Source organism: Varanus komodoensis, unplaced genomic scaffold, assembly GCF_004798865.1.
Source record: "Varanus komodoensis strain SLA01 unplaced genomic scaffold, ASM479886v1 scaffold110, whole genome shotgun sequence".
Lineage (NCBI taxonomy): Eukaryota > Metazoa > Chordata > Lepidosauria > Squamata > Varanidae > Varanus > Varanus komodoensis.
In genome coordinates, this window is record NW_025335318.1 from 97,116 (window position 1) to 112,370 (window position 15,255).

Here is a 15,255-nt window from a genome sequence, read left to right on the forward strand (position 1 = left end):
CCCCCTGTGGTCTAGAGCAGAGGGAGCTGCTGAATGCAGGTGAAAATATCTTTTAGCAGAACAAGAGATTCCTGCATGGGTTTCTCTGGTGCAGTCATACCATAAATATCAGGAGAAATAGAACCCTGAGGGGTCACAAGATCCGATCCAAAAGTCTGGTGTTTTTAGACATTTGGACAGTTATATGGCAGAGATATGTCTGGGAGTTAAAGGTTCTTCTATCAAAGTGGCATCTGAACTTAATTGGAATAATGTTAGAACGCCATTGCATGCTGCCTACATGCCAGGAGGACTACAGCTAGTGTCATGGGAGTGAGCAATTGCTCAAAGATCCTGAAGCAACAGAGATGCTTTTTTTTTTTTTTTCCTTTTATACCCCATCCACCACTTTGATGTCTCAGGACAGCTTACAATAAAGAACAATAAAATAGCAAAACAACACAGCATCCACCAATCAGATGGGGAACACTAATCTGGGTAGTTCCTTTATGGCGCTCTGACTCTTCATTGCGTGAACAGCATGCCCCACTGGGACAGTGGAATGACTGAGAGCATTGAATGCTGGCTTATGAGTTATACCCAATAACTGAAAGTAGATCCATTAAAATGAATGAGAATTAATTAGATACAACCCAGTGTCATTTCTGCGTTCTGTATTTTCCTGCACATTGTACTGGCACTAGAGAGGGGTTAAAGCAGGGGTCCTCAAACTACGGGCCACGGGCCAGATCCGGCCTGCCATGCCCATTTATCCGGCCCACCTCAGAGGTTTTGGACTTGCTGCGCGCATGCGTGGGTGCACGGTGAGGCAGCAGCTTGCTCGCGCGGAGATCGTTTTGGACTCGCTTGGAGAAAACGATCTCCATGCGAGTAAGCCTCTGCCTCGCCCACACGGCCCCCACCCTGCCTCTGCATGTGCCCCCCCCACCTCACCGTGCACGTGCCCACCCCCTCACCAGCCTGTGCCCCCCGCCGGCACTGCCTTGGCGGCCCGCACCCACCACAGGCACCTTTCAACTGGCCCCCTGTTGAAAAAGTTTGAGGATTCCTGGGTTAAACTGTACTTTTGCCACTGCATTGTGGTGAAAGAATTTTCATGAAACTATTTTCTGTCCCTCAGAGCTATTGAAGTGGCAGAAGTCCTGCCTAGGATGGAAACACATAACTTTAAACAGAGATCATCTGTTGTTGTTGTATTGTGATATTTCTAAGGAGGAAAGTAAGCAGGAAATGTAGCCAGATTGCATCCCGCATCCCAGTAAACTTGTGTAACAGGGAAAACAAAGTTCCAGTGAGATAGCTTTTCTGGTCAGTGACTGCAGGTCTGCTGACCTGCTATTATTTTCACATACATAATACACAAAGCAAAAAAGTTAATTTGGAAACAAAAGTACTATTTGTATAACTTGCATGTGCAGTATGAATGCAAAATTTTGGCTTTCTTTATAATAAGTTTTATTCAAAATCCTAATACAAAGAAAAACTAAAAACAACATCAATCATCAGAAACATCGGACCTGCTGGGTCAGCCCCCACATTTTTTCTATTTATGATAACTTAAAAACATATTTAAATCTATACAAAGTCCTGTTTCTCTAGCCAATAATAAAAAGAGTCTCAAGTTTGATAGAAATCAGTATCTTCAAATTTTGGCTTTTAAAATGGCTTTCTTCCCCTTTCTGTCCTGCATTAACAACCTTTAAATAAGCAAATGAAAATGTAATGAGAAGCTCAATTATTTAAAGATGTGTTGTTGTTGTTGTTAATTATTTCTAATACTACTATTATTACATTGCATTTATAAGCTGCTCTTTTTCCTCTTGCAAAGAACCCAAGGTGGCTTACATAGTTCACCTCCACTCTATTTCTATCCTCACAACCACCACCCTGAGAGGTAGGTTGGGCTGAGAGTTCATGACTGGTCCAGAGTCACCCAGTGAACTCCATGGTTGAGTAGGACTAGAACCAGGAGCTCCCAGTTCCTCAGTCCAACACACTTGCTGCCACACCCCACTGGCTTATTCTCTTTAAATACATATATCTATGGGAAACTGAGAGAGAGTGAAAATGCTCAGGATTGTAAAGCAAAGAGGGATCAGGGCTGAGGTGGTAGGACACAGCATCTTCATGCAGAAGGCATTCCCATTTCAAAGGGAAGTGATCGGAAGGATGCCTTGGAGAGGCAGAGCCTGCCAAAGCAGATGCTCCTGGACTAGATGGGTGCATTTCCTGACAAAAAGATCAAGGAAAGATCAAGAACAGAATCACAGAATTACAGAAATGCATGAAAGAATTCTCAACTCAAAATCTTTTTGCAGGGTGGTTACTTGGCCTCTTTTGAAAGTGGCTCTTGTCAAGCTTGTGCACCTCATCTTGGCAACTTTGCTCTGTCAACTGATTCCGTTGTAATTTCAGAGTATTTTTCCAAGTGCCTAGTGTAATTGATACTGCTGAATTTAAAGTAATTACAATAAATTGTTTTGCTCCTACCCTTTAAAGGTTTGTTTGTGTCTCTGTACAAATTTATTGTTAATTGTTTTCAGCTGTTTAAAATGGTTTTACAATCTGTAAGTTTTAATGACTGCTGTTAAAACACATTTGAGTATTTTCTGAGAACATTGCCTAAGAAATTTGAACAATTACCATACACACACACATGCATGGGGGGAGGGGGGGAGAGAGAGAGAGAGAGAGAGCGTGCTTTCAGGTTCTCAACACCCAAGCTAAGATGAAAAAAGCCTACTAAATATTTAGTTAGCTAATAAAGATATAGAGGATGGTTCTTTTTGCCTGCTTTTACTGAAAAAGTTAATGGAAGTCACACTGATCCACCCCACCCCAGGAAATGTGCATTAAACCAGAACCTTTGCTGAAGCCATTGGGCTAGTTTGCATGGCACAACCATGGGCTAATTTACCCTGGGACTGTCATATTGTGGGCACCATTTTTGTCATTACTTGTGTTCTTCAAACAAGGATGTTTGAGGGTTAAGAACCTGAAAACAAGCCTTGGGTCAATTATGACTGACATTTTATAATTAATAAATAAATAAATAAATGTCTGCAATAGCACTTAGTCCCCTACCATGCTGGTGGGATGGGAATTTCTTTGTGATCTCTGCTAATGTTGACTTGCAAAGAGGATTGGGTATGTTCTTGATGACAGGTGAAGTTGATTAGGCTAATTTGGATTAAAGCAGCAAAACTCCTATGAAAACAATTGGCTGAGAAATCTCAATTGATATGATTTAATGATTAGGTTATAAACGGATATATTAGGATATTAGGAATTGTTTGCCAGCCTGGCAACCAATACAGGGCAAAGACTGAAGGGAAAAAGCACTACTTATGTAAATTGTTATAACTTGTAACTGAAAGGAATCAGTCAATATACTGAGTTGGCTGAGGAATAAATTAGTTGCTGTTTTAAATCCTATCAATATTTTCTATGAAGTAAAGCAAGAGTTGGCAGTGGGTAGATCTACATGACTTACATATCTCTTAGTGATTTGAAGTAGACGGGCTAGGATTTTTAACTTCCTTTCTTTCACCCAAAATTATAGTACTGAAATGAAGGACCCTGGGGAGAACTAGGAACTTCCAAAAGGGTTGCAGAAAATCAGTGAGTGCCACTGAGTTCTGGTATCAAATTTCTGGGCTCAGAATTCTTTAGTTGTCTTTTGTTTCAGACTCAGCTTTTCGACTCAACTTTTGGATCTTGAGATTCAAGAAAAAAAATACAAACATGCCTGACTGCATTTGAAGATGTTTCTGTCTTGTCTTTTGTGTGTATGTTGCGTAAGGTTTGATTTTACTTTCCATAAGCAACAAGACTACAGGAAAAGGGGAAAGGAGGCTGACATATGCTCATTAGTAAGTCCTGATTTCTTTAAAAATTGAATAGAGAGATGAGAAGGTCATGAAGCAGAGATGAATACAAATGCATAGAGTCCTCTCCCATATTCATGGCCTACCTGGTGCTGGACTGCCCAATAAAGTAGGCATGTCTCCGCTGTTGTACTCCTAATCTTCAGCCAGAAGGGAAAATAATGAGCAGGGGTGAAGAATGAATGCTGGTAAATCTCACGGCTGCTCCTTATACCTAGCATGAAGGGCTGAGAAGGGAGGCACTCGGGCACATCCAGTTCATTGTTCTGAAGTTCTTTCTTATGAAGCATGCCAAGACCTGTAGGAAGGTAGTATAAGAAACATCTTTTCATCCCTGAAGTGCAGGAGGCTTGGCTTCAAAGAGGCACCAGGTACAAGAGGAACCCTCTTGGGGACTGCTCTTGGATGGGATCAAGGTAGGTGGAAAGGCACAAAGTATTTGAAACACAAAAGAAAAGAAACCCCTAAATATTGCTGTGTGCATTCCACATAGTGAGAGATTCCAAGGATGCAGTGCTTACCTGGGTTTTTATTTCAGCTGGAGAGCAGATGAACTTATGATGTTTGTACTATCTGTGTTTGTGTACTGTTGGGAAAATTTGGATAAATCCTGTCAGAAAAACATTGCTTCTGTGTGCTTTTGCATTGTGGAATCAATCCTGTCCTCCTTCTCAAACCAAGCTAAGTCACTGTTTAAAATGGCATTCCTCCCCCTCTCCTTTCTCTCATCTTTAGCTGTAAGCTACAGCAGACAGGCCATTTAGTCCAAATATACATTGTATACCTTCACAATTATTAAATAATTCTCGTTGGAATTCACAGTTTACCAGGAAATATTTTTTGCTAGCCCAGAGGGCTTCATGTGCCCTGGCCATTCAGAATGGTGCGGATGCATTATTTAGGGTCTGAGTCTGGATGAGCTTATGAGTTCGTGAATAGTTTCTCAGTAGCTTGAATTTACATGTCTAAGCAGACCTGGAGATGAGTTCAAGTTACTCAACTAAAGTGTCAATATTAGTTTTATTTCCTCCTCACGAATTGAAATTCTGGGATTTTCTGACAGTACACAGATACAGGCTGAATGGAGGTAGAAGCAAACACCCCAAAATCAGCTCTCTAAGGAAGCAGCCACCCAGCTCCAAACTGTGGTCAGATTATAGAGCTCAAAATGGAGCCACACAGAGGGAACTTGAAAACAAGAAAATGGTGTCTCCTATGTAGAGAGACTGGTTTCCTTTGCATGACAGAAGGACCTAGCTTGGCAAATCCAGCCCTACCACCCAGCTGTTTATTCCATCAGCACGCAGCTGGCGACTGTGACAAGCATGGGTTGAAATGCACACTGGGCATGTGAGCTGCACTAACGTGACTGCATAAGGGCCAACCACACTCTTGGGGTGGAGGCACTCCAGCTGCACTGTTTTCTCTCAGGGGAGTTCAGATTTAATCTCTGTGAAGTTTGAACAAACACACACAGGGAGAGACTGTTGGGAAAATTTGGATAAATCCTGGCAGAAAGACAGTTGCTTCTGGGTGCTTTTGTGTTATAAAATCAGTCCTGCGCTCCTCAAAAGCACCAGCTTTCCAAGCTAAGTCACTGTTTAAAATGGCATTCCTCCCCTGCTCCTTTCTCTCACCTTTAGCTGCAAGCCAGAGCCTTGTAGGAATTCAGTGGAAATATCTATTTTGCTAGCCCAGAGGGCTCCATGCACCCTGGCCAATCAGAATGGTGCGGATGCATTGCTTAGGGTCTGAGTCTAGATGAGCTTATGAGTTCGTGAATAGTTTCTCAGTAGCCTGAATTTACATGTCTAAGCAGACCTGGAAATGGGTTCAAGTGTCTGGAAGTTACTCAACTAAAGTGCCAATACACTGCAATTAGAAATACTGTAATCTCATTGTTACTGTATGATTGGCTGATCTTCCTTTATCTGTTCTGTATGTGATGACCTCAGAATCTTATTGTAATCTCTGCATTCTGTCATCAATTGCCCTGTACCTGTGTACCAGGAGGGTATAAAATACCCTGTAGTTGTATTGAAACCTTGCAGCGAGTTTACCTGTGCCTGCACGCTAATGCATTATCGTGAGTCTTACCACGGGAACCTGGGCCAAACAATAAAGCCACATATGGTCATAACGCTTGATCTTTCCCACAAACCCAAGTTTTATTTCCTCCTCAAGAATTGAAATTCCAGGATTCTGACAAGACACACACACTGAAAGATGTATACAGCTTATATATGTGTACAGCTTTCAGTGTTTCAGTAGGAAAGGTTTGATTCTACGCTTCTTGCTTTATAGAGTCTTTTTGCTCTGTCCTTAATCTAGTTGGTTGTTTATATTTGGTTTTAATGTTTTGTTATGACTACTGCTTTAGGAACCCCTTCCCAGGGCCAAAGGGTAGTTTATAAATATGTTTATAAGTAGAAATACAAACTGTGGAGCATTTATACTATAACCTGAGGCTGGACCTCTGTATGTTTGTATGGAGTATGTGGAGAGAATGTCACTCTGGAAATAGCCAATATTTTAAGATACAACAGTCTGGATCCTTCAAAATGAAAACTATTGCATGAATGCCAGTAAGTTAGATCTAGTTCTTCACTTAGACAATGTAAAAGAATCATTTTCAGGATGTGCAGATTTAAAAAGAATATGTGTATCATAAGAATATTGCATATAAAATTATTGAGATGAATGGAAATATGTTGATAGCTTGGCATACAATCACCCTTCCTTGTCCTTCACTGCCCTCTAGTGGTGATTTTATTTTTTGATTCAGCTACCATGCCAATAAACAGTACAAGAAAATTATGCCTTATGTTTATATTTATATATAAACATTCCTTTATATTTAAAACATTTATATCTTGCCATGCATTATGCTTGAGGTTGTTTACAACCATATTTAAAATTGCATTGGGCTTTATTTAAAAATCATACAATAAAAACTAAAATATAAAGAGAGCTGTGCTGATTCATATGAAAAACTCCAAAATCTTTTGAATTTATCCAGAATTCGTAATCAGTCTGGATGTTAAGCAAAGGAGAAGACAGGAGGGGATAAAACTGGCTGGGTCTTTTTTTGGGTGGGGAGAGTAGCTACAAATGATACATTTGTTTTGGTCCCATTCTTGAAATGGAATGAAGAAAGGTAAATAAATTAAAATAAAAATCAAGTTACAGACAAGTAAAACTACCCCAAACAGCCTCTGTAATTCATCTCCTAGCCCACGTGATCTCAGCTATTAATTGCCTTTCTAAACAGAAATGTCTTTCAGTTCCTCCTAAAAGTCATTGTGAATGAACTTCACTAAACCTCCCACAGAAGGCTAGTCACAGTAATGGGGCCACAACCAAAGAAGCCCTGCTCCTTGTTAAGGTTTACCATGCCATGCAAATATTAAACACAGAGAAGGGGACCTGATGAAGATCATATGTTACCAGAGGAAACCCATGGGAAGAGGCAGTTCTATTGACATGCAGGTTTCAAGCTGCAAAGGACTTCAAGAATATCCCTGTGGAACATTGGCCAATGGGGGCAGCCATTGCACTGCTGCTGCCACCAAGGCCACAACTTCGGATAACTCAGTGGCTGGCTGACATATTACAACAAACAACCCTGCATGGTTTCCGTGGTTTGTGGGTTTTTGTATGCGTGTCTCTGACATATGATTAAAGTGGTTTTTATACTAGCATAGCTACCACCCGTCTCCCCTCACTGTTGCCACATATCCCATCCGCTACCATGCCTGAAATTCAGTCCCATGCCGGATGGCTGGAGCAGATCCTGAAGCAGCTGCCACTCTTTCCAGGGGATTTTGGGATTGCTGCAGACCAGGATGGTAGAAACTATGAGGTTGGGTTTGGATGATTAGAAAAACCATGTTGAAGCATAGAAATCTTAACACAGACCATTGTTTCTTATTGTGGTTTCCAAAAACCAAATATACCATGCTGAAATACCACAACAGGGTTCTGATGACACAACAGACAATCCTGTGAAAGAAACCATTATGGTTTGCTGTGTCCTGCAGCACACACACTCCCTCCAGTGTGTGTATTCTGGAAAGAAGCTCTGCTTTTCTGATGGCTGAACAGTTTGGAGGAGTCCTGCAACATTTAAGATGCTAGACTTTCAGCTCATGCATGAACAACCCACAGCAATGGTTAGACTGGGACTCGAGGGATCTGGGTTCTAGTGCCCATGCGGCCTTAGAAGCTCACTGGGTGACTTTGGGCCAGTTGCTACCTTTTGCCCTTACCTGCCAACAGAGTTGCTGTGATGATAAAATGGAGAAAAGAAGGAAGACTGTGTAAGCCATCTTGGGTCCTTGCAGAAAAAAATAACAAATAAAATATAATAAAATGTTACCAATAATATAGGTTTTGCTTTTCTTATTAGTCTCTCTCTCTTGCTCACATGTACACACACACACACACACCTGCTTTTCCTAGCACTGAACTCCACGAACTGACAACTGCTTTGCTGATAATATTATACTTGACTGATTGTGTTCTCATTCAGACTGTGTTTTTGCTGAATCATAACTCAGGGCCCCTAAGATCGCCCCAAAACCTTGGGGCTACTAGGGCCTTTCTGCTGGCTTCAGTTCAGTCAGTCTTTAGCTAGCAGTGTGGCTACTTCTCCCATCCCACAACCTGTTGAAACCCTGCAGTATAGAGTATGAAGAAGCGGGAGACGGAGGGGTGTTAGTGAGGGCTCAACCCGTCACTCTGGGTGAACTCCGAGATATGTAGCAATAAGCCTTGTGAAAAGAGACTCGGGAGCAGCAGGCTTACTAAAAAGTAGAACTGCCCTTCATGACACCTCCTGCTCTTGATCGTCCCTGTGAAGGTAGGGCCAACCATGAGTGAGTGCTCAAGTCCTTTCCCCAGTTCCACATACCACCATCTTCTTCCTCCACCCCCACCCCCTAGGTAGAGAAAGAAGATCCAATTCTCACCTTGGTCTGCCTGCTACCCTGGCAGCAGCTACTATGAAGAGGGCAAGGAGCATGTCTCAAAATCCCACATTTCACATCACAGTGAGGAAGGCCAAGCCCAGTGTGCCTGGCCTGGCCTGCTGCCCAGGTGCTGCCTGTTAATGGGCAACTGGAAGGTCCCCAGTCCCCCTTTCCATGGTTCTTTAGCTAGACAGCCTTCCAGCTCCCCTAAAGGTTGCACATCGGCTGCCCTGAAGCCTGAGCAGATGCTTTTGGCCAGACTTTCCCAGACTGCCCTTTCAGCTTCCCTGGTTTTAGACCAGACTGAGACCAGAATAAAGAGAGAGCCCTGCAGGATCTGTCCAGAGGACTTTCTAGCCCAGCATTCTGTTCACCCAGGCCAACCAGATGTCTGTGGGAAGTCTACAAGCAGGCCAGAATTGCAGCAATGCCCCTCATCTCAGGTAATTCTCCTACGACCGTCTTCTGCAACCTGGCACTTTTCAGATGTGTTGGACTGGCTGGGGCTGTTGGGAGTAGTAGTCGGACACATCTGGAAGGCACCAGCTGAAGAAGTTTGCCATGGAAGTTATATATAAGGAAAAAATGAGAAGGGAAAAGGAAGGGTTGACTATATTTTCTTAGTGCCTGTTTTCGTTTCTTCAACTCGTCTCACTGCTTCAACATAATTTCCTGTTCCTCATCCACAGAGTAAAAATAACTTCACCCTTGCCATCTTCTGCTGATTTCCTCAACACGCCACTATTCCCCTTGATCAAGTTGAGAATAGATGGAAAGGCCTATCCAGGCCAGCAGTCTGTTTGCACACTGGCCACATGCCCGGCGACCCCATCCCGCCCAGGTTCCCCAGCCACAGTGCTAACACATGCATGAAACAAAATGGATCCCAAGCCTTATTCTTCAGGATTCCGCTTGACTCATACCAAATGCTCCAGGGAGCTGATTCCCAAGGCAAACTTTTGCACATACTCATACAATTCATATCCCATGAATGAAGGCATGTACATTTTGTGGCACAAGAGTAGTTGTACCAGTATTTTATTTCGATTTATATCCTGCCTTTTCCTACAAAGAGCTCAAGGCAGCTTATATCTCCTCCTCCATCTTATCCCCACAACAACAACCCTGTGAGGTAGGCTGGGCTGAGAGTCCGTGACTGGCCCAAAGTCACCCAGTTGGCTCCGTGGCTGAGCGGGGACTCGAACCCGGATCGTCTGAGTCCCAGTCCCACGCTCTTCACCACTAGGCCACATAGGAGCATCAACATTCCAATTAATGAGGTATGTATGTACTTCACTCATAGACAATGCACGCAGTCAGTATGCATCATGTCACTGAGTATGATTTGTGTATTAAAGTATGTATTGTGTAGAGCATGTGGAATAGCAAACACCCTGGAAGACAGAATGAAGATTCAGGACAGTCTTGATAAGCTTGAACACTGGGCTGAAAGCAACAGAATGAGATTCAACAGGGACAAATGTCAAATCCTCCAACTAATGCATCAGTACAAGATGGGGAATATATGGCTCAACAGAACTGAAAATGAAAATGACCTTGGAGTTGGACATGCACATGGTGGGCATGTCGTGAGCAGAGTCAGCTGGAGCCGGGGGTCAGACTGGATGGCCCAGGAGGTCCCTTCTGACTCACTCTGTTTCTATGTTTCTATGTTTGTTGGCTAAATATGAGCCAACAATACAATGTAGCAACAAATAGAGCAAATGCTATTTTGGGATGCATTGATTTTTATTTATTGACTGTATTGAATACTTGGGACTGCAGGTGGCGCAGTGGTTTAAACCGCTGTGCTGCTGGGCAGTTGATCAAAAGGTCGCCAGTTTGAATCTGCACAACAGGGTGAGTTCCTGTTGCTCCGTCCCAGCTCCTGCCAACCTTGCAGTTCGAAAGCATGCAAATGCAAGTAGATAAAAAGGTACCACTTCGGTGGGAAGGTAACAGCGTTCCATGCACCTCGGTGTTTAGTCATGCCGGCCACACGACCACAGAGACTGTCTGCAGACAAACGCTGGCTCCCTCGGCTAGGAAACGGAGATGAGCACTGCCCCCTAGAGTCAGGCATGACTGGACTTCACGTCAAGGGGAAACCTTTACCTTTACCTTTTATTGAATACTTACTAACAGTATTACTTCCAAATCATGAGATACGATAGATTCCCTATACTCTTTCCTAGTCATCTAGAATACTGCATTTAGTTTTGGGCACCAAGATTTAAGAAAGATGCAGAAAAACTAGAAAGGGTCCAGAGTAGGGCAACAGAAATGATCCAGCATTTGCAAACATTGTCCTATAAAGAAAGCCTGAGAGAACTTGGTATGTTCGGCCTTGAGAAGAGATGACTGAGGGGGGACATGATATCATTTTATAAGTACCTGAAAAGCTCTCACAAAGAGGAAGGACAAAATTTCTTCTCGATGATACCAGAGGGTGGGACACATAGTAATCAGTTCAAGTTGTGACAACCCAGATTCAGTCTGGACATCAGGAAAAGCTTCCTCACTGCCAGAGCAGTATGACAGTGGAACCAGCTGCCTAGGAGGTGCTGGGCCCTCCCACACGAGAGACATTCAAGGTGAAACATCCCATCTGAGTGGGATGCTGTGACTTGGCATTCTGCAACAGCAGGGGGTTAGACCCAATTGCTTTCTTGGTCCCTTCACTATTCTTCGATTCCACATAGCTGAACATGCTCCAGGGAAAATTCTGGATTGATTTAATCTAAGACCCACTTGTTTGTCCTTCTTTAGATCTACAAAATTTGTGGAGCTCTTCTCCAGCACCGTGCTGCAGACACATCTATTTTCTTCCTGTCAGCTTTCTTCATTGTCCAGGTTTCACACTCATACATAGTGACTGGAAATACAGTAGTGTGGATGATCGTGGCCTTGCTCTGCACTGAAACGTCCTTACACTTAATGATGTTCCTTCATTGCTGTCCTTCCAAGTCTCAGGCTTCTCATAATTTTGTGGCAGCCGTCTCCCTCTGAAGTGATGATTGAGCCTAGTTCTGTAAAATCTTTCACAATTTCAGTTTCTTCATTGTTAACATGGCAGTTGTGTCTGTAGTTATGATTTTTGTTCATCCGCAATCCTGCTTTTGCACTTCTTTCTTTCACTTTCAAAAGGAGTTGTTTCAGTTCATGGCTGCTTTCTTCCAGTAATATGGAATCATCGTCATATCAGAAATTGATACATCTTCCTCAATTTCACTTCTTCCTCCTGTCCTATTCCAGCTTTTCTTATGATATGTTCTGTGTCCAGATTGAAGAAATGGGGAGATAAAATAGGCCCATGTCTAATGCCTTTGCCTATAGGAAACCATTTTGTTTCTCCATATTCTGTCCCTAACAGTAGATACTTCTCCGAAAGACAGATTGTGCATCAGGACATATTCAAAAGATTTGCTGCAGTCTATAAAGCATAGACTGGTCTTCTGAAATCCATTGGTGTGATCTAGTAGCCAGTACATATTTGAAATATGATCTCAAGTGCTTCTTTCTTTTTGGAATCCATCTGACATTTTTTTTGCTCTATAGCAGGTAAAATTCTTTGTTGCAACACCTTGAAGATCCCTTTGCTTGCATGGGAAATCAGTGCAATAATGCTTTAGTTGCTGCATTCCTTAGCATCTTGGGATTCTTGGGGATTGGAATGTATGTTGAACATACATACACTTTGTGTGTTATTGTACATGGAGTGTGTTTTGGCATTCTTCCCTAATTATGCCTTTGATTTTAGTCCACAGTTCTTCTAGTTCACTGTAAGCTGAGTTCAGTAGTGCAAATCTGTTCTTTATGAGGACTTTAAATTCTTTGGGAACGTTATTTTAGTTGTATTTTGGTACTATGCTTCTGTTAGTGATCCTTTTTAGCTTTTTTCTGATTTGTAATATTAAGAATTCATAGTTACTAGCACAGTCTCATCCTGGTCTTTTTTGGCAGCAAGAACATAGGTTTTTCATCTTTGACTTCCAGTTATGCAATCTATTTGGTTTCTATTTTGGGCTTCTTATGATGTTCCTGCGTATTAGAGATGGGTGAAGAATCTGCCTAGGGATAACGATCCGTTGGGTTCCTTGGGCAAAGCTCCCACAGACTCCAGTCCATTTTGTAGCAGCGCAGAGTCCTTGCTCTTGGTGAGTTCGCCTAGCATTCACGGGCCATTCACCAGCAAGCAAGAAGTACCCCTTTGCATGCCAGAGCAACTGATGTTTGAGAGGCCACAACTGCCACTGACGAAAGCTGGTCGCCAGGAAAGCAGCCACCCTTAACTACTGTGCAAGCAGTGTCCCTCTTCTGTGCCACCCACAGCCAAATTTTGCATGGCTGTAGATGACAAGAAAGAAGGCGGCTGGTTGTTGAACTGGGGGTCTGTGAGGGTTCACAGACTTCCTCTTGGCTCAGCTCGCTTTGGAAGACTGTGCCGAGCACAAGTGGAAGTCTGTGAATGCTTGGAGGGGCGGATTCCAACAGGCTTTGTCTCAACCCTACTGTGTGCAGCCATCGGATTGGTTGCTTGAAGTAGGTATCAGCCTGTTGGCTTCACAGAATTCTGAGTTGTTTTCCTGCTTTGCTTTTGATCCCTAGGCCAAATTCTTCCACAACTTGATTCTGCTTTGTTTCCTACTTCTGCATCCCAGTCATCTATGTTTATCAGCATGTCTCATTTTGGTTTGTTAATCAATTTCCTCTTGGACATTGAATAAAGAGTTTGCTATTTCTTCTTCAGCATCTGTTGTTGAAGCATAGACTGGAGTAATGATAAAGTTGATAGGTTTTTTGGGAATACTGACTGAAATTATTTGGTTGAACTTTGCATCATAGCCCCTGAATTTGCCATTCTGTAGTAAAACACTTGGTGTTTCTCTGACTGAAAATATCCCATTCCAGTCTACTTTAGTTCACTCACACCAAGCACTGTGGTGCTTAACCATCCCATTTCTGGCTTTTGGTTTCCAGTTTGCTTTGATTCATACTTCCCACAATTCATGTTCTAATTGCATCTGGTGTGTAGCACTGAACTTTCCTCTCACCTCTGTGCAAGGCCACTAGCCTTCTTTTTGGCTTTGATCTAATCATGTCATTAGCAGCAAAGCTATTTGTTCTTGTCCTTTGCTTTCCCCCAGTAGCTGGTTGAGTGCTTTCCCACCTTGGACTCTCATTTATCTCATTTCATTTTGGATTAGTTCATCATAGGGTTTTGAGGTAAGAAAAATTCAGAAGTGATTTGCCATTGTCTTACTCTAACCAGAGTATCACTGTTGTTGTCTGTGAAACATCTTCTGCCAGTATCACCTGCAACTGCTGCTGATGCCTGGTAACTTCTTTTCGGGAGTTTCTCCACTCCACCATTCAGGACATCAGTTCTATTCTGTTGATGTGATGACTGGATTTCTTCAAAATTCTGAAGAGGGCGGGTGCCTCTTAGGCTGGTGTCTCCGCTTTGACCATTCCACCTTGGGTGACCCTGCTAGGAGACCAGCCCAGTGGGAGACTCTGGTCTGGCAGCATTGCTCTCAGCTTCACTGACACTCTCAAACCTCCTCAAGAAGGTGAAGTGTGCATCCAACAGGGGCTGTCATTGTTAGAATTAAGAATATGCTTGTGGTGGGTTTCACTGTACTCTAGCCCTGTGAAACGAATGTGGATAACTTGTGAGTAGATGGAGTTGTGTGTACTCTATGGTTTTTAATGTAATATAAGATTCTGCACCAAGAAAGAACAAATTCTGTACCTGCATACAGGAACTGGCGCACAGATTTGAACTTTATGACCTTTCAGAGGGGATTTAGACAAGTCGTTTTATTTTATTTTATTTTATTTATTTATTTATTTATTAAAACATTTCTATGCCGCCCCTTGCCAAGGCCTCGGGGCGGCTTACAACATTGAATACAATATACATTAAAACAAATTTGCTGTGATGTCTTTTGTGGTGCTGTTATTTCTGTGTATGCGTGTGTTTTAGTGTTATGACAGTGTTTTAACCTTTTTCATGGGTTATATTTTGGATTCGATCAGCTGCTTTGTTGCTATAATCTAAAGATCCTCATAGAACTGGCACTTCCTTACGATGGAGCCCACTCCATAAAATGCTAAGTGTAATCCTAGGGCAGCGGACAGATGCTCGCAGGCACGAACACGAAGAAAATGCAAACAGAGCAGACAAAAGCCCATGCAGGACAAGAGGTGCAGTGAGAAATAGTATCGAATGGGCCGCATCCCGTACTAATCATTTCAGTGGGACTAAGTAGGATTTTCATTAGACCCAACCCGTTTGCTTTTATATAGCTTTTCTACATAAAACTCAGATGTGTGCAAGCGATCATTCACAGCAGCGGTAATTGGTACTGCCCCTTGAATGGCGGGATAGCCCC